The 19,050-nt window shown below is 40.6% G+C and overlaps 1 pseudogene; it reads right to left on the reverse strand.

Annotated features, from left to right (window-relative positions):
- Positions 1 to 8,255: 8,255 nt before the first annotated feature.
- On the reverse strand, positions 8,256 to 18,780 carry LOC135272925 (immunoglobulin heavy variable 3-48-like; annotated as a pseudogene).
- Positions 18,781 to 19,050: the final 270 nt, after the last annotated feature.

Below are 19,050 nucleotides of genomic sequence, written 5' to 3' on the forward strand. Positions count from 1 at the left end.
GAATCACCCAATTTATAAACTTAGAAAGGAAACTTTATTTCTGATAAAGGGTTGGAGGTGCAGGATGGCCATCTTAACAGGCTGGGAAGCAAAGCTTCCCACAGAGCCTCTGAGCAGGCACTTCAAAAGAGAGGAAGAGGAGAAATGAACTCGTGCAAATGGATTGACCAGTGTATACACTCAGCAGCCTGTAGAAGGAGCTATGGATATTCACGTGGCTGGCAGGCTCTCATGTGTAAAAAGAAAACACATCTGTTACATGCATTTTGTGTTTGCTTTGGGGTGAGGACTTAAGAACTAAATGAATTACAGTCTCACCCTGTACATCAGAAGGGCTTTGTACAGGGGCAGAAAGACACACAGTGCACAGTCTCTGTAAATTGGCCAGGACAAGTTTCTGGTCAGTGGTCTCTTCTCAGGAGAAATTTGCTGAAATCAGTCTCTTGTACAATCAAAGCTCTATTTATGGCTGTGGAACAGGGGCACAGTTACCTTGTGTCCATGAGCTGCAAATGATTTAATATTGCTTATCTCAGGACCAGTGCTTACACAGCTACTAGAGAAAAAAAAGCCCTGTGGCAGTTACAACATAGTCACATAGTCTATTTTTTAAGTGTACAGGCGAATGATGTAATTGTTTCCTGCTGTGACCTTAGATCTTGTTTATAATTTGGTATTTTATTGCCATAGAAAGTTTATTCTCTCAATCTGATAATCTCTATTTTAATGTCTTTCTAGTTTTGGGGTCCTGATTTTCCCTGAAATTTCACTTCTTCAACAGATACAAAAAGTCATCGATAATCAAATTTCCAGGCTTTTATTATTGTAAGAATGTGGGCGATGATTGACGTGCTCTTTACATATTAAAGCAGAAACCAGAAGTAGCTTCAGAGATCACCATTGACCTAATATGAGCAGTAGGAATCTCATCTCATTAAGTGCAAATGGCACCACACAGATGTAGCTGAACATGCAGTGACACGGAAGACCTGCAGCACAGGACACATATGAAAAGTGCTTATGATTCTGAGTCTCTGTCCAGGAGCTGGAATTCAGATGCAGGAATAGACTCAGTTACCTGTTCGGTAATACTGTGTTTTGGAAGCTTATTCCGACTCCTGCACTGGATTTGGTAGCTGCACTTAGACCCACACACATAAAAGAGAAACTCTTATTAATTAACTCAAGACCCACCACTAAGAAAGCTGTCGCAGGGAAGGGGCAGAGCAGGGGCCTCTGCTTTTGAACCTGTGGCTGTGCAGAGAGGGTCGGGAGTGTTACCCGTTTCCTTTGGCTCCCCCTGCCGGCTGCACAGACAACTGCAACCAGGAGCTTTACATGGCTAAGTACATAGAATACGTGATAGTTCTAGGGAAATGTAATACACACATGAAGGAGTGAGGAACCTTAATGAAATTAAAGTAATGCAAATATATCAAATAAATATACAACATTATAAGAGGTTATCATGGAAAAGACAACAAACAAATATTAAAAACCTGTGTGTGTACGTGTGTGAGGTACTATTCTTGCAAACTAAATCATAATTTTCTAATTAAAGTCCTTCAAGTAGGTAGAGAATCTTTGCCTTTGATTGCCGCAAAGATGTAGAAGGATCTGTCACCAGGACTCCAGGGCCATCCTAGTGATTTTCCATCCTAATCCTGAGGACAGGGTGCTTCCAACTCTGAGAATTAGGATGCTGTAATTGATTGCGTGAGAAGAGAAAGTTGAATTTTCTGTGGGAAAAGATTGGTGTGAACGTAATTTTCAAGTAAATAAGTTTATTCTACCATGAGACACAGTCACATCATGCGATGTGTGTGGCTTTTGACATTAGCAATATTGTTATTATCAATATTATTGGGATGTTCCCTGGAAAATGACCAATTGTCACAGAAATAACTTGAGTAGTTTCCATTTCAGCTTTTTTCACACTTCTAGCTAAATTCACTGAGTTTACTATATTTGAGACTGGAAATTTCAGGGCATGGGTTACAAAAGATGTAGTGGAAGGTCTCCTGGGGGTTAGATGCCATTCAGCTAAAGGAGGACCCAGGTTCGGCCCGAGGCTCCCCTCCTCGTCTATCCCACACCTGCTCCTCAGATTGTCCCTTCCTGCCTGAGTCCTGAATGTCTCTGTGGTCCTGGACAACGCACATCTGGGGCAATTGCTTCCTAGATGTGCATCCACAGGGCAGGCTGCTGTGCCTAATGGTTGAGATGGAGCTGGGCCTGGATCCACCCAGGAGGCCCCACCCTGAGCACTGGGCTTTCTCCCACCAAGGAGACAGAGTCAGCTGAATGTCCTCCACTTCACAGAACTACCAGGAGGCAATTTTAGTCAAATTATAACATACTTCAACTATGTAATCCAGTAATCATGCTTTTAAGTGTTTATCTATCTGATTTTAAAAGTATGTCCACAAAGAAAACTGTATATGAGTAATTACAGTAGCTTCATTTATATTTTCCCAAAACTATAGACATTCAAAAGGTTCTTCTGTAGGTGAATAAGCAATCTGTGGTAATTCTTATAATGGAATAATTTAGCCATTATAAAGAACAGCTGTCAAACCATGAAAATCTTGAATGAATTTTAAATACATATTGTTAAGTAAAATAAACCACCAGTCTGATAAAGCTACACAATATATAATTTAATTCATTTGGCAACCTGGAGAAGGCCAAACATTAAACAAAGTGAACAAATTTGTATTTGCCAGTAATTTGGGGAGAAGGTGAGAATGTGTAAAAAACAGAAGACTTTAAAGGGTAACAAAACTATTATGTATAACATTGCCACGGTAGATATGTGATGTCATAAATTTGTCAAATTCCACAGAATATACAGCATGAAGGCTAGATCTTACTTTACAAAAAATTAAAAGTCAGTAAGAAATTAGAGACCCCAGGATGGAATGCAGACTATACAGAAGATATCTGATTCTTTAAATTGCATGAAATAACATCACTGAGGAAAGTAGGTCAAAGAAGCTGCTAAATAAAGAAACTGCACGTCGGCACTGTCCTCTAGTTAATGGAGATGTTCCACAAAGGAGCACAGCTTACCATTCATGATTCTACGCTACAGGAGTCCTAGAACTGGACAACACAGGGAACAGAGGGTGTGTGGTGGGAGGGGGTTCCTCACAGTTGGAGTGGGAGATACAGACAGCAAGGAAGAAGAGTGAGAAATGTCCACGTAGTATTGGATTAAGGTGAACGTGCTGGTAAGTTTGCATGGTTGGCATAATGTGCATACAACAAATTATTAGATAAAAATACTTCATTGAAGAAAGTGGAAAATACACTCTGACCTAAATGACTTTGGAAATTAGGCTATTCTGAAAGTCTAAAGTGTAAATAAACTGCACATAGCACTGTACTCTAGTAGATAAACATGTTTTCCACTGGGGTACAGCTTCACAGTTTTCCTTCTGCTTGCATGTTTACTGAAATTGTTCAGCTAAGTAATACAATGGAGTATAGTGGGATGGAGTCCCTCACTTTGCAGCAGGTGGTGATTGACAGGCAAGACAGGCAGGCAAGAAAAGTTCATGTGGTAAGGTAGATGGGTGGAGATACAAGTGGGCTCTTATTTTTAATGTATTACGGGTAAGAAGATCAGATACATAGTTTAGATGTGTCTATAAATTGTGGGTTGATATACACATCCACATTTTTGGCCACTTAGTTGAGAGGTTCTAGAGGCACTTATACCCCATTAACAACACACACACCCAACTTCACAATTCTGTATTTTAGTACCATTCTTCAACACCAGAAGGCAGCAATCCTTAGAAAAAATGGCTGATTCTGTGTGTGAAAAAGATAATACAGAAAAGGAGCTTAGAATTTCTCACAATACCAGGAAACAGGGAAGTGTTCAGAAACAAAAGGAAGAGGTGTGCTGTGAGGATGCAGGATCCCAGCAGATAAAAAAGTTGTGGTGATTTGAGTCATGACATGAATAATGAAGCATGGATCTTCCTCAGAATATGAAATTAACATCCATAAACCAATACTGTTATTAATAGATGATTAAATAAAGAAAACTTGAAAAGAAGGCCACATCTCCCTTACAGAAGTAAGCAATATCTTGGGTTGATAGTACTCTCATCAAGGAGATGAGGTTCAAACACTCATGTATTGATTGTGGCCTGAGATTATAGACACGGAAAAGGTAATCAGTGCTTGCTTATTTTATAATGAGTTTTCAGATTTAATGCCATAAAAGGTCTATGGATGAATAAAATTATACATGTTAATTTATTCAAATTTGTAAACACACATACACACATTTTTCTGCAATACATACTGATAAGGGAGTGAAAAGACTACTACAGACTTGGAGAAAATATATTCAAGTAATCTATTTATTAAATGACTTATTTTATTTTAGTAAATGACTTTTATAATGAATATGCAAATAAACTACACCTAATTAAAAATGTAGTAAAAAATGAACCAAATATCAGAACAGGCACCTCAGCAAAATTATGTAAAAATTGTTAAATACAAATTTTTCATTAGGGATGTGTGCATTAAAACAAAAATTAAATACCATTACTCCCCTACTAGAATGCTTAAAATGCATAATACTAATGGTCAAAAATGGCAATAAGATTGTGGAGAAACAAAAACTACTATGTATGGTTGGTGTGAATCCAAAATGGTGCATGCACAAAATGAAATACATTTTGCCATTTTTTAAAAAGCAGAGATAAAAGTAGAGTTAAAATGTGATCTAGTGGCTGTGTTTCAAAATATTTACAACACTGATTCAGAAACATGTTTATGCAGGAAACCAGCTTCTGTTCTCTTACGTCTATCACCTGGTGTATGTTCAAATGTGTCAATCATGGGAGCTCCTCCCAGAAAATGGCTGTGCACAGGGGAGATATTAAGGTATGGCTTCTGCTGGGACTGATGGGAGACTCCTGATGGGCAACTCTAATCTGGGCGGCACCAATGGCCTAGCTAGAGTTAGCTTGGACCACAGGTTAACTAGGAATATCCATCAAACTTCCGTGTTTCTCCAGCACTGGTTGTGAGACTGGCATCCTGGCCTGAAGTGTCTACAGCCTCACCTGGCCTCCTGTGTGTTTTTCTGCCTCCCTGCTTACATCTCACTTTGGGAAAAATAAGAATTTTTTTAAAATAAACTTTTCTAATCCAGAGACCTCAGTCGTAGGCACAGAAACATAAATTTAGAGAGGCTCCCAGGGAAACTGTTTGATGCAGAGGAAGCCACAGAACCCTGAAGGGAAGCAGCCTTTGACCTTAAGCTGTGCCTGTCCTGGGGATGCCCCTAACTTCTATGGGTGTTGCATGGTTCCTGCAACCTCCTCACTTCTTGCTGCAGGAAATTGCATGTTTGGCTGACTCTGACATTCCCTCACTTAGTAATTGATGTACAGTAGTACAAGTCCATGTTCTCAGCTCTGACTCTTCATTCATAGACACAGCGAGTTCTTGGCATTGTCTTCGGTGATGGTGAATCTGTCTTTCACAGAGTTTAATGCTGTATCTGACTTCCATCATACTTTGTACTTACTGCTGACTCTAGCACCTTCTCTGAAGCCTGGTGCACCCAGCTAATTCAGTAGCTCCTCATTCAGTATCTCATTCAGTAGCTGCTATAGTTGAATCCAGAAGCACACAGAAGACTCTCAGGAACTCTTCAGGCTGTCTCAGGCCTTCTCCAGACCCCACCAGCTGAACCTCACTTTTAACCTTCGTACACATAGACATCCTGGTTAGAAACTGCCAAATACATCCACTATTCCTCTTACTCATATCTGCTTATACTCACTTTTGCAAATTCTCTATGAATAACCTTTTAAAACAGCAACAAGAAAAATCTAGATGAGCTACAAGCCCATACTGAATCCTCTGTGTCCATTCCTGATTACCCAGTGGAAATGCTTGGAAGTTTCAGGGCTGGGACTCCTCTCCCAGAGATTTAGGACCAGAACTGGGCTGGTTTTCATCAGTAGAGAGAAAGCCCTATTTTAATGTCTCCTACTACATAGAAGCTCAAAGGTAGGATGCCTTAGGATAGGGCAGGGCCCAGTGCAGATATGAGACTCCTGGAATTTAGTGGCAATAAAAGAATTTAGAGAAATATAATTTCTTATTATGTGATTACATCATGAAAATCACTTGACAATATCTATATCTTTTTCCATATTTTTAAAAACATAAATATAACTACATTAGGCAAACTTCAAGAGATATGAAGGGTGAAATAAAAAAATTCAATAATGAAAAAGATCTTAATATCTCACTTTCAGTAATTTACAGAACTTGCAGAAAGTAAATTCTTAAGAAGTCAGTGGAGTTCAAAAACACTATTGGACAAATTTATCATATAGACATCTACAGAACATTCCAACCAAGAGCAGTGTAATACATACTCTTGTCAAGCATGCTCTGAACATTCTCCATGATAGGTTATATGTTACATCACTAAATGAGTCTTAAATCCAGGTCACATCCCTGCAAGACATGGGCTCCAATGGCCTTGGGCAGCTCCATCCCTGTGGTTTTGCTGAGTATAGCCCCTCTCTTTGCTGCTTCCATGAGCAGGTTTTTCCAGGTGCAGGTGCAAGCTGGTGGTAGATCTACCATTCTGGGATTGGGAGGATGGTGGCCCTCTTCTCACAGCTCCAGTAAGTGGTGCCCCAGTAGGAACTCTGTGTAGGGATTCCCTCCTCACATTTCCCTTTCATGCTGCCCTAGCAGCGTTCTCCATGAAGTCCTTGCCCCTTCAGCAAACTTCTGCCTAGACATACAGGCTTTTTCACACATCTTGTGAGATCTAGGCAGAGGTTCCCAAACCCTAAATTCTTGACTCCTGTGCACTGGCAGTCTCAACACTATGTGGAAGCTGCCAAAGCTTGAGGTTTGCTCCCTCTGAAGCCATGACCCGAGCTCCACATTGGCCCCTTTCAGCCACAGCTGGAGCAGCTGAGACACAGGTCACCAAGTCCCTAGGCTGCACACAGCATGGGGACCCTGGGCCTGTCCAACACTACACTTTTTCCTCCTGGGTCTCTGGGCCTGTGCTGACAGGGGCTGCAGTAAAGACCTCTGACATGCCCCAGAGACATTTTCCTCATTGTCTTTGAGGATTAACATTCAGCTCTTCATTACTTAGGCAATTTTTTGCAGCTGCTTGAATTTCTCCTCAGAAAACGGTATTTTCTTTTCTATTGCATTGTCAGATTGCAAATTTTCCTACCATTTATGCTCTGCTTCCCTTACAAAACTTAATGCCTTTAACAGCACACAAGTCAATTGTTGAATGCTTTCCTGCTTAGAAATTTCTTCCACCTGATACCCTAAATTATCTCTCTTAAGTTCAAAGTTCCACACATCTTTAGGGCAAGGGCAAAATACTACCAGTCTCTTTGCTAAAACATAACAAGAATAACCTTTGCTCAGTTCCCAACAAGTTCCTCATCTCCATCTGAGACCACCTCAGCCTGGATTTCATTGTCCATATCATTATCAGCATTTTGATTCAATGCCATTTAACAAGGCTCTAGGAAGTTCCAAATTTTCCCACATTTTCCTGCCTTTTTAGGAGCCCTCCAAACTCTCCCAACCTCTGCCTGTTACCCAGTTCCAGAGTCCACATTTTTGAGTATCTTTTCAGCAGCACCCTGCTCCTGGTACCAAATTACTGTATTAGTCCATATTCACGCTGCTGGAAAAGACATACCTGAGGCTGAGAAATTTACAAAAGAAAGAGATTTAGTTGACTTACATTTCCACTTGGCTGAGGAGGCCTCACAATCATCGTGCAAGGTTAAAGCCATGTCTCACATGGCAGCAGACAAGAGAAGTGAGCTTTTGCAGAGAAATTACTTTTTTTCATTAAAAAAACCCATCAGATCTCATGAGACTTATTCACAATCACAAGAACAGCATGGAAAAGACGTGTCCCTGTAATTCAATTATCTCCCAGAGGGTCCCTCCCACCACACATGGAAATTATGGGAGTATAAGTCAAGATGAGATTTGGTTGGGAACATAGAGACAACCATATCAATTACAATGACAAAAAATTATAGATGACATCGGTAGTCACAGAACTCTGAAATTAGGGAGACTCTCTGGGGAAACTGTCAGATGAAGAAGAAATTCCATCCACTGAAAGGAAACACATCCTTAACCTCCATCTGCACCTGTCTCTGGGGTTGACTCTGACCAGTGGGTTCTGAGCGCCCTCTGCAGCTAATTTCCTACATGTGTTTGTGCCTGGGCTCACACTGATCTCCTCTCACTTTGTCTCTAAGACATTGATACACAGCAGTGTCCTCAGCTCTCACACTGTTTATTTACAGGTAAAAGGAGTTCTTAGAATTGTCTCTGAGATGGTGAATCAGCCCTTCATGGCATCTGTGAAGTATGTGCTAGATCCATCACTACTAATTCACGACACCCACCCCATCCCCTTCCCTAAAGCCTGGTGGATCCAGTGTATATATTGCTATTAAAACTGAATCTAGAGATGCAACAGGAGAGTCTCAGGGACACACCAGGCTTTACCAAGCCTCCTGCAGAGTTTACCTGTTGCATCTCACACTGGACACCTGCAAACACAGAGACACAGTCGTGAGAAACTGACACACATATCCACTGTTTCTCTCACTCATATCTATGCACACTAAATATCTTCAGGTCTCCAGGAATCACCTTTTAATATAGCAACAAGAAAAACCCAGCTCAGTCCAAACTCTAAGGTGAGTTGTTTGTGTTCAGTCCTGAACACCAAATAGAAACACATAGAAATGCTGGGACTGGATCTCCTCTCCCAGAGCTGAGGGTCACTAAATAGCAAGCTCTGGATAGGATGCCTGAGGAGAGGGCAGGTCCCAGAGAAGGTCCTAGGTGAGATGAGTAGAAATACTACCCTTCAGGAGAACATAATTCTATATTATGCAATTGTGCATTGATTAACACTTAGAAGTCACTATCTTATGTAATTTTTCTTATTTGCCCAATATATATTTAATATAGGTTTTAACGGTACATTTTACAGAAAAATATACTTACAGAACAGAGCAGTTGCAGTGTGTCCAAGAGCTCACATCAGGACAGAGTTAGCCCCATTATCTGTGCCTGTGATTGTAAACACAAAGGACGGTGGCCCCCTGAGACAACTCCAGGGCAGTGTGAGACATGCCTTGTGAGGTTTGCTAAAGTCCATACCTCTCATTACAACTGTGTGTGTTTTTGTTGTATTTAGTGTTCACTTAAAATGTATAGAAATAATCAGAGTTCATACATGGGAAGTTTGAGGAGTTTATAATGTTTCAAATGTCATTATTTATTTTTATTGCTTATTCTCAGCCAATATATTCACTTTTTAATTACTGATTTATTTAAGTATAATTAACTAATAATAAACCTAAATTTGTACTGCACAGTTTAGAAATGTTGAACTAGGTGTGCAATCTTTTAATCAGGACATCAAGCAAGGTGTGAAATATTCAATTAACCCTTAAATTTCTCTTCATTTTCTGTAATTTTCACTCATACCTCCAGTACTCCTGCCATGTTATTCTCACACAAATTCAAAGTTTCTCCATGTTACTTCAGAATAGTTGCATTATCTATAATTATACAAGTGGAATTGTATCATATGTATCATACTTGCAATTCTTTAGCTTCTTTTATTGGCACACTTATTGAGAATACAGTCATGTTATTCTGTGACACAGGCATGCCTTGATTGAACTGTATTCCACTACATGAATATATCTGAAACTGTTCAGTCATTCACCTATAATTTATATTTGATTTGTTTTCTCAGCAGCTATCTTTTATATAGGAAGCAACTACTCCATAAGGAAAAGTAAAAAAGTGAGAAAAATACAACAATATTCTACCTCATTGACATTAAACTTGAACAACTACTAATAAAGGAAATAAAGCATCTGTATCCGAGTTAATGTCACAGGGCAAATGAGAAAACAGCAATCTGAGGTGATAGGGGCCTGCAGGGAGAACCAAGACCCACACATTATTGCAGCTGGGGCTGTTGCCACTGGATGGCATTTCTGGTAGAAAAAGACTAAGCTGGAAACATTTAATAAGTTGCTTTAGGATTTTTTTAATTATACTTTACGTTCTAGGGTACATGTGCAGAATGTGCAGGTTTGTTACATAGGTATACATGTGCCATGGTGGTTTGCTGCATCCATCCCCCTATCATCTACATTAGGTATTTCTCCTAATGTTAGCCTTCCCCAATCCCCCCACCCCTTGCTATCCCTCCCCTAGGATCCCCACCTCCTGACAGGCCCCAGTGTGTGATGTTCCCCTCCCTGTGTCCATTTTCTCATTGTTCAACACCCACTTATGAGTGAGGACATGCAGTGTTTGGTTTCTTGTTCTTGTGTCAGTTTTCCTGGAATGATGGTTTCCAGCTTCATCCATGTCCCTGCAAAGGACATGAACTCATCCTTTTTTATGGCTGCATAGTATTCCATGGTGTATATGTACCACATTTTCTTTATCCAGTCTATCATTGATGGGCATTTGGATTGGTTCCAAGTCTTTGCTATTGTAAACAGTGCCATAATAAACATATGTGTGCATGTGTCTTTGTAATTGAATGTTTTATAACCCTTTGGGTATGTACCCTGTAATGAGATTGCTGGGTCAAATGGTATTTCTATTTCTAGATTCTTGAGGAATAAACACACTTTCTTCCACAATGGTTGAACTAATTTATACTCCCACCAACAATGTAAAAGTGTTCCTATTTCTCCACATCCCCTCCAGCATTTGTTGTCTCCAGATTTTTCAATGATCACCATTCTAACTGGCATGAGATGGTATCTCAATGTGGTTTTGATTTGCATTTCTCTAATGATCAGTGATGATGAGCATTTTTTCATATGTTTGTTGGCTGCATAAATGTCTTCTTTTGAGAAGTGCCTGTTCATATCCTTTCCCCACTTTTTGATGTGGTTGTTTCTTTTCTTCTTGTAAATTTGTTTAAGTTCTCTGTAGATTCTGGATATTAGCCATTTTTCAGATGGGTAGACTGCAAAAATGATTTCCCATTCTGTTGGTTGCCAGTTCACTCTAATAATAGTTTCTTTTGCTGTGCAGAAGCTCTTTAGTTTAATTATATTCCATTTATCTATTTTGGCTTTTGTGGCTATTGCTTTTGGTGTTTTGGTAATGAAGTCCTTGCCTATGCCTATGTCCTGAATGGTATTACCTAGGTTTTCTTCTAGGGTTTTCATGGTGTTAGGCCTTGTGTTTAAATCTTTAATCCATCTGGAGTTAATTTCTGTATAAGGTGTAAGGAAGGGATCCAGTTTCTGCTCTGTGCACATTGCTAGCCAGTTTCCCCCACACAATTTATTAAATTGGGAATACTTTCACCATTGCTTGTTTTTGTCAGGTTTGTCAAAGATCAGATGGTTGTAGATGTGTGGCATTTCTTCTGAGGCCTCTGTTCTGTTCCATTGGTCTATATCTCTGTATTGGTACCAGTATCATGCTGTTTTGATTGCTGTACCTTTGTAGTATAGTTTGAAGTCAGAGACCATGATGCCTCCAGGTTTGTTCTTTTTGCTTAGGATTGTCTTGGCAATGCGGACTCTCTTTTGGTTTCATATGAAGTGTAAGATGGATTTTCCCAATTCTGTGAAGAAAGTCAGTGGTAGCTTGATGGGGATAGCATTGAATCTATAAATTACTTTGGGCAGTTTGGCCATTTTCACAATATTGATTCTTCCTAACCATGAGCATGGAATGTTTTCCCATCTGTTTGTGTCCTCTCTTATTTCCTTGTGCAGTGGTTTGTAGTTCTCCTTAAGAAGGTCCTTCACATCCCTTGTTAGTTGTATTCCTGGGTATTTCATTCTCTTTGTAGCAAATGTGAATGGGAGTTCACTCATGACTTGACTCTCTGTTTGTCTGTTATTGGTGTATAGGAATGCTTGTGATTTTTGCACATTGATTTTGTATCCTGAGACTTTGCTGAAGTTGCATATCAGCTTAAGGAGATTTTGGGCTGAGATGATGGGGTCTTCTAAATATACAATTATGTCATCTGCAAATAGAGACAATTTGACTTCCTCTTTTCATAATCGAATACAAGAGAAAGAATCCTTTATTTCTTTCTCTTGCCTGATTGCCCTGGCCAGAACTTCCAATACTATGTTAAATAGGAGTGGTGAGAGAGGGCATCCTTGTCTTATGCCAGTTTTCAAAGGGAATGGTTTGGGTTTTTGCCCATTCAGTATGACATTGGCTGTGGGTTTGTCATAAATAGCACTTATTATTTTGAGATACATTCCATGTATACCTAGTTTATTGAGAGTTTTTAGCATACAGGGCTGTTGAATTTTGTCGCAGGCCTTCTCTGCATCTATTGAGACAATTATGTGGGTTTTGTCTTTGGTTCTGTTTATGTGATGGATTACTTTATGGATTTGCATATGTTGAACCAGCCTTGCATCCCAGGGATGAAGCTGACTTGATTGTGGTGGACAAGCTTCTTGATGTGCTGTTGAATTTGGTTTGCCAGTATTTTATTGAGGATTTTTGCATGAGTGTTCATCATGGACATTGACCAGAAATTTTCTTTTTAGTTGTATCTCTGCCACATTTTCATATCAGAATGGTGTTGGACTCATAAAATGAGTTAGGGAAGACTCCCTTTTTTTGTATTGTTTGGAATAGTTTCAGAAGTTATGGTACCAGATACTCTTTGTACCTCTGGTAGAATTCATTTGTGAACTCATTTGGTTAACTAACAAGGGATGTGAAGGACCTCTTGAAGGAGAACTACAAACTGCTGCTCAAGGAAATAAGAGAGGACACAAACAGATGGGAAAAAACATTCCATGCTCATGGTTAAGAAGAATCAATTTTATAAAAATGGCCATACTGCCCAAAGTAATTTGTAGATTCAATGCTATACCCACCAATCTACCAGTGACTTTGTTCACAGAATTGGAAAAAAACAACTTTAAATTTTATATAGAGCCAAAAAAGAGCCCACATAGCCAAGACAATCCTAAGCCAATGTAACAAAGCTGGAAGCATCACAGTATCTGACTTCAAACTGTACTACAAGTCTACAGTAGTCAAAACAGATGGCATTGGTACCAAAACAGATATATAGACCAATGAAACAGAATGGAGCCCTCAGAAATAACACGACACATCTACAACCATCTGTTCTTTGACAAAGCTGACAAAAACAAGCAATGGGAAATGGCTTCCCTATTTAACAAATGGTGTTGTGAAAACTGACTAGCCATATGCAGCAAGTTCAAACTGGATCCCTTCCTCACACCTTATACAAAAATAACTCTAGATGGATTAAAGATTTAAACATAGGACCTAATGCCACAAAAATCCTAGAAGAAAACCTAGGTAATACCATTCAGGACATAGGCATAGGCAAGGACTTCATGACTAAAACACCAAAAGCAATGGCAACAAAAGCTAAAATAGACAAGTGGGATCTAATTAAACTAAAGAGTTGCTACAGAGTAAAAGAAACTACCATTAGAGTCAATGGCAACCAACAGAAGGGAAAACATTTTGCAATCTACCCATCTGACAAAGATCTAACATCCAGAAGGTACAAAGAATTTAAACAAATTTATAAGAAAAACACAAACAACCACATCAAAAATTGGGCAGAGGATATGAACAGATACTTTTCAAAAGAAGACATTTATGCAGCCAACAAACATATGAAAAAAAAGCTCATCACCATTGGTCATCAGAGAAATGCAAATTAAAACCATATTGAGATACCATCTCACGTCAGTTAGAATGGTGATCATTAAAAATCAGAAGACAAATACTGGAGAGGATGTGGAGAAATAGGAATGCTTTTACACTGTTGGTGGGAGTGTAAATTAGTTCAACCATTGTGGAAGACAGTGTGACAAATCCTCAAGGATCTACAAATAGAAATACCATTTGACCCAGCAATCCCATTACTGGGTATATGCCAAAAGGATTATAAATCATTCTATTATAAAGACATATGCACACCTATGTTTATTGTGGCACTGTTCACAATAGCAAAGACTTGGAACCAACCCACATGCCCATCAATGATAGACTGGATAAAGAAAATGTGGCACATATACACCATGGAATACTATGCAGCCATAAGAAGGATGAGTTCTTGTCCTTTGCAGGGATATGGATAAAGCTGGAAACCATCATTCTCAGCAAATTGACACAAGAACAGAAAACCAAAGACTACATGTTCTCACTCATAAGTGGGTGTTGAACAATAAAAACACATGGACACAGGGAAGGGAACATCACACACCAGGGCCTGTTGGGGAGTGGGGTATTAGGGGAGGGATAGAAGGGGGTGGGGGATAGGGGAAGGATAGTGCTAGGAGAAATACCTAATGTAGATGATGGGGTGATGAATGCAGCAAATCACCATGGTACATGTATACCCACATAACAAACTTGCACATTCTGTACATGTACCCCAGAACTTAAAGTATAATAAAAATTCCAGGAGACATTTTTATAGACATTATAAAGTACATATATATATATACATATATATGTGTGTGTGTATATATATACATATATATGTACACACACACATCCAAATTCTACCAAATACTTTAATATGTATATATATGAAATATTAGGTATGATACTAATTCTATCAAATAGTGTATAAAATGATATTTCTACACTATATATATGTGATAGTATTTGGTAGAATTGTCTGTCTATCTATCTATCTATCTATCTATTTATCTATCTATCCATCTCACACTTGTCCTAGACCTCTCATAAAATGAATATTGAGATGTTTTATAGATTAACTGGATAACTACCACACTGGTTCCATTTATTCTTCTGATACTTCATTCATAATTTATAAATTGACCAATTACCACCTAGAAATTCTGATATGGTTTGTCTCTGTGTGTTCACCCAAAGCTCTTCTGGAATTGTAAACCCCAAGTGTCAGGTGAGGGGTCTGGTGGGAGGTGATTAGATCATGGGAGTGGTTTCCTCCAGGCTGTTCTCCTGACAGAGTTCTCAGGAGATCTGGTTGTTCGATAAGTTTTCGGCTCTTTCTCCTTCTTCTCCTCTCTCTCTCTCCTCTCTCTGTCCTGGCACCTTGTAGAGAAGGTACTTGCTTCCCCTTTGCCTTCCACCATGATTGTGAGTTTCCTGAGGCTCCACAGCCATACGGAACTGTGAGTCAATTAAATCTCTTTCCTTTACGAATTACCCAGTCTCAGGTGGTATCTTTACAGCAGTGTGAGGATGAACCTATACAGACCTTTTCCCATTAAATGTGATTTTAATTAAATAAACATTTTTACCATGAGATAAAACAATCTTCATGGTGACTAAATATGTGTGTTGATTTTGACCTGACAATGATCATACATAAGCTGATGGCGTTCTCAGAAAAATAACCCAAGTTCAATGAGTTTAATGCAGAGTAACATTTACTTCTGTTTTGTTTGGAACAAGAAAGTTAAGAGTAACATGACATAGTGGGTGGTCTCCTTAGGGCTGGATGCTGTTAAGCAAAAGACAACTCTGGATTGTGGTCATACATTTCCTAGATGGTTCCTGTCTGCATCTGCTCCTCACTAGGGCTCTGCCTTGTGGGGGTTCTGAGCATCTCCTGCTTGCCCTCTTCTGCCCATGCAGCCCAGCTAAGGGAAGCGTGGAGGATCTGCTTCTGAGATGCCCAGTTCTATGTCTGGCTCCAGGCCAGGAGCTCTGCCAGTGCTGGGGGCTTCACCTTGGATCTCTCCTGTGAGACCTCACCTGTGCACTGAGCATCCTCACAGCAAGGTGACAGCATCAGCTTCACAGACATTACTGTAGGCAATTTTCAGCAAATTTAATTGTACATTGACTATATAATTCAGCAGTAATGTTCATTGGGTTGTAAGTTGTAAGTTACTCATATTCACACACATGTGCATGCACACACACACACATGTGAGCACACACAAGCACACACACTGCACGGACATTCATTTACATTTCCCCCAAACTGGACACGTTTTGTATTATTCCTAAGAAGTTCAGAAAACTCTGAGGTATTAAGTATAAACTAAAAGATATTTTCTATAACCAAACTTACAAATAAATAAGATGAGAAAATAGGGTCAGAAAAATCAAGATCGAGTAATTACCTAGAGTCTAATGGTGGTAAGTTACATAAAGGGACTGTGTTGAGATAGGCTACCAGGTGCTCCAATGATAAACCCTGCGATTACAGCAGAGCAGCAATCTCTGGCAGTGGGAAGATAGAGGTTCCCCCACATGGGATATTTCTCTGACTCCATAAGACTTCACTGGGCTTCTCTGCAGGCTCTGAGGTGTGCAGACTCCTACCCCAGATTCTGCAGTCAGGCAAGTCTCTGCTGTTTTCTGGGGGACACTGGAGATAGAGACAGTGAGGATAAGGGCCAGATGTGCTTTACTCAAGGTCTCTGAACGTGGAGAAAAAACAGTGAGAGCGGAAAATGCATGTTCTCTATCCTTTGAACAATCACTATGAAAAATTCAACTCTGTGCTAGGACACCTTGCAAAATTAAGAAATGATGCAATTGAAGCAAATGTGAAAATCACAATTGTTTGCAGATCCACATTTGTTCATGTACTTTCTAATAAAACACAGTAAAAGCAGGTGTTCACTATAAACATCCACAAACAGTATGTTGACCCTGAAATGCATCTCCCTGCCTCCTTCTACAGGCAGCAAAATGCACGTGGATCTGGTTCCCAGCAGCTGCTTTCTGACACCTGTGTCATGGTGTGTGCTGAGGCCCATGTCCTTTGGTCCACTTTAATGAAAGGACTGACTCCTCAGTAATTTGTAAGCAGAGCCATTTCTGGGAGTCATGGGAGCCCCCTGAAAGGTAGCACTGACTTGCACAAAGCTCAATTATATTTTGTACCTTCCTTGCACAGCACAGAAATACAGGAACCTTCCACCCAATCCTCCCTCCCTCTCTCCTTCACTCAGGGGCAGGCTTCCCTCATATGCCATCAGCTTCAAAGCCTCATTCCACACCCTGTGCATTTTCTCTCAAAGGGATGAATGCACTTCTTACAAAAATTCAGGGAAACTTCATTCCATCTTGGAGTTTTTAGCTTAGAAAATCAATGATAATACAAATGTTGCCAGAAAGGGGTCCTAATTCCAGGCCAATCCAAAGAGTAAAATGAAAGCCACTTTATAGTAAAGTAAGAGAATAAAGACTGGCTACTCCATAGGCAGAGCAGCGGCATGGGATGCTGGTTGTCCATTTTTAAGGTTATTTTACGATTGTGAATTCTAACCTGTCATTCCCAATGGCCAGCAGTATTGACCTTAGGCATCCTAGCCAGACCCTACAGCTACTGCCTCCCAAAGCTCACAGCAAAATGGTGTGACCATCCTCAGCTCTCCTCAAAGTCACAGGTGAGAGTGAAAACTCTGTCACTTGTGTGAAAAGGCCAAGATCAGCTCTACATCAATATCCCATTAGAGAAAACTAGTACTATTCCCTTCATGGCTAATGTCCACTTCATTTCCCAAATACCTCCATACACAGAAGACAACAGGAGCATCCAGGCAATAGGGAGTGAGAAAGTCCCTCAGCCTACCCAGGTCCTGCAGACCTGAGCCCTAGGATTTTGACTACAGAAAACACATCCTCTGTTTTCAGGGAAGAGAAGAAGAAAGGGAACTATGAGAATCAAGTCTACAGAGAAGGAAAATGGATTACCAGAAAGAGGGTCAACTGAATCAGTCTGAGTCAGATGTGCACAGTTTTACAAGACGAGGGGGGATAGCGGTGAAAAACGTTAGTTTTTAAGTCCTGACCCTGGGTGAGCCTCTCACTTGGCTCCTGTCAGAACTCAAAGCCTGTTCTTTTTTTTTTTTTCTCCTTCTCACTGTTCTCAGGGATTCATCGTCTTTGTTTTTTGTTTTGTTTTTTGGGAAGGGGGCCATGTCATAGGTTACTATAGAAACTATTCCTGAACTAGATGTGGACGAAGCTGTTATTCCTCAGGGAGGCTCTTTGACTTGAGGGTTCATGCGTCAAAGCCTGTTCTAATCAGAGATTCCCATGAAGGTCACTGTCCCGAGTCTAACTGGAAAACACTCCCCATGATTCCGTAGGATTCCTCAGGACTCTCATCCTGTTGACCACGAAAGGATTATTTCTACCCACAACGTGACACTCTGGCTTCTGGAGAGGAGAGAATGTGTCCTCCTGTTACAAAAACAAAGAAAGAGAAAGGAAAAGAAGTTTTGCATTTAGAGACATCAAATGTTAGCACAGAATTGTAAATCTGGAGATGTTCCCTGGGGAAATGTGACAACCAGGCAGCCCCAGACCATGACAGGAAGCCATCTCTTAGCAGCACCTGCACCTGCCCCGGAGACAGCCCCGTGCACAGTGTCTGGGCGCCCCCTGGTGGTCTCGGGGACCCCTGCAGGAGGTTTGTGTCGGCTCACACTGACTTCCCCTCACTGTGTCCCGCGCAGTAATACACAGTCGTGTCCTCGAGGGGCTCTCAGGCTGTTCATTTGCAGATACAGCGAGTTCTTGGCGTTGTCCCTGGAGATGGTGAATCGGCCCTTCATGGAGTCTGCGTAGTATATGGTACCACCACTGCTACTAATGTATGAGACCCACTCCAGCCCCTTCCCTGGAGCCTGGCGGACCCAATCCATGCCATAGCTGCTGAAGGTGAATCCAGAGGCTGCACAGGAGAGTCTCAGGGACCCCCAGACTGAACCAAGCCTCCCCCAGACTCCACCACCTGCACCTCACACTGGACACCTGCAAACACAGAGACATCCTGGTCAGAAGCTGCCACACACATCCGCTGTTTCTCTCACTTATGTCCACACACGCTCAGTCTCTCTACTTTTCCGTGAATTACCTTCTAAAATAGCAACAAGAAAAAGCCAGCTCAGCCTCAACTCCATGGTGAGTCCTCTGCATTTAGTGCTGATCAGCAGATGGAAATGCCTTGGAACCCCA

Source organism: Aotus nancymaae, unplaced genomic scaffold, assembly GCF_030222135.1.
Source record: "Aotus nancymaae isolate 86718 unplaced genomic scaffold, 86718_ANA_hifiasm-v0.15.2.pri h1tg000155l, whole genome shotgun sequence".
Lineage (NCBI taxonomy): Eukaryota > Metazoa > Chordata > Mammalia > Primates > Aotidae > Aotus > Aotus nancymaae.